Source organism: Temnothorax nylanderi, unplaced genomic scaffold, assembly GCF_030848795.1.
Source record: "Temnothorax nylanderi isolate EJ_2023f unplaced genomic scaffold, tnyl_v1.0 TNYL_tig0599_pilon, whole genome shotgun sequence".
Taxonomy (NCBI): domain Eukaryota; kingdom Metazoa; phylum Arthropoda; class Insecta; order Hymenoptera; family Formicidae; genus Temnothorax; species Temnothorax nylanderi.
In genome coordinates this window covers 41,715-43,576 of record NW_027249661.1, presented here as the reverse complement: position 1 = coordinate 43,576, position 1,862 = coordinate 41,715, and positions in this window count along the sequence as shown.

The window sequence follows — 1,862 nt, the reverse complement described above, 5'->3', positions numbered from 1 at the left end:
TAAACTTTATCACATTAACATGTTAACATTAATATAAATATATACTCATTCTTTTAACTTTTTCTATATCTTATAATCCTATATCTAATGACTTTCTATATCTTATAACTTTTAACCCTTTTCTATTTCTGAAAACTTTTGTATATAATCTTTTATATATAGTCTTGTAATCATTTCTATATTTTATAACTTTTAACTCTTTTATAATTCTATATGACTCAATGTTTTCACTAGCATCTTTTATTGAACTTTCAGTTCTTAAACAGATTTCATGCAACATAATGCCATAGTATACTTTTTTTAATTCTTTTAACATTGTGTAAGAGTGTGTTTTTCTTTCAAATAAATTTTTTTTAAGGGGGAGAAGTTTAATGAAAGATAAAGAAAATATTTATTTGAAAGAAAAACATTGATATTATGGACAGGTGCAATTAAGAATGGCAGTGCTCAATTTAAAGTCAACTTCGTTTGTGATATATTCTACTTTTGATAAAAATTTATTTATTCTAAGGGTGAATCGAAATAAAATATTTCTTACCATAATGTTAAAAGAATTAAAAAAAGTATACCATGGCATTATGTTGCATGAAATCTGTTTAACCCTTAAATGCCACCCTGGGGTCCAGCGGACCCCAACCCTTTAGATCGATATATTTTCAAATGTTCCCCCCAAAAATGGAGCTCATGCTCCCATTGATGAAAGTTGAGTGATTGACCTACCCGCTTGTACACTTAGCAGTACTCAGTTTACTTAATTTTTTATACTATGTTGAAATTGAAATTTTAACAATATAAGCATTTTATTCTCTTTTCTAAGCCTTGAACAACATTGAAAATAATTTTCATAACTAAATATCAAAAAATCAATGAGTAAGGAGACATTTTTCATGCTGGGGTCTTGTAGACCCCATGTGTCATTTACGAGATTCTTGAGAGGTGGGGCATTCAAGGGTAAAGAACTGAAAGTTTAATAAAAGATGCTAGTGAAAACATTGAGTTGTTATAGGATTATATAGTAAAAGAGTTAAAAGTTATAAAATATAGAATAAATGATTACAAGATTATATAAAAGATTATATACAAAAGTTTTCAGAAATAGAAAAGGGTTAAAAGTTATAAGATATAGAAAGTCATTAGATATAGGAAGTCATTAGATATAGGATTATAAGATATAGAAAAAGTTAAAAAAATGAGTTTATATTTATATTAATGTTAACATGTTAATGTGATAAAGTTTATTTTAAAAGTTGATATAAGATGATATATGTGTTTAACATTTTAATAAACTACTTGCTATTACTCCCCGCGGAAAAGAGTTAAATATGTTTTAAATATGGTTTATATTAGTCATTTATGAACGAAATTAAACTCAAATAAAAACCAAATATTGAATATAAAAGTAATTAAATTTAAATATGTTCCAAATTTGGATCGAAATTAAATTTAAATAAGATCTTGCTATTGGATTTAACTTGTCCAGGCGCATATATGGATCATATTAATATTTAATAAGCATCTAACCATCCTGAGTTCAAATTTTATTTGTATTTGAAACAAATAAAATTTTAATTAACACCCAAATTAAATTTTTATTTAATTGAAAGTGTTCCCATTGACCCATCATATATTCATATTTAATCAAAAATTGTGATTCATAAGATTTTAATAAACCTGCGAGTTATGTTAGTCTTGCGTTGTAGTCTGTTAGGTTATAGGTTTATTATTGAATTTTGTCATTATCAACCACAAATCTGCATGTTTAATTATGTTAATTATTTTATACTGTCTACATCGTACATATATTTTATAATTTCAGTTTTAGTTATGTAGGTCATTGGCTTCCCACATAGCATGCATATCAA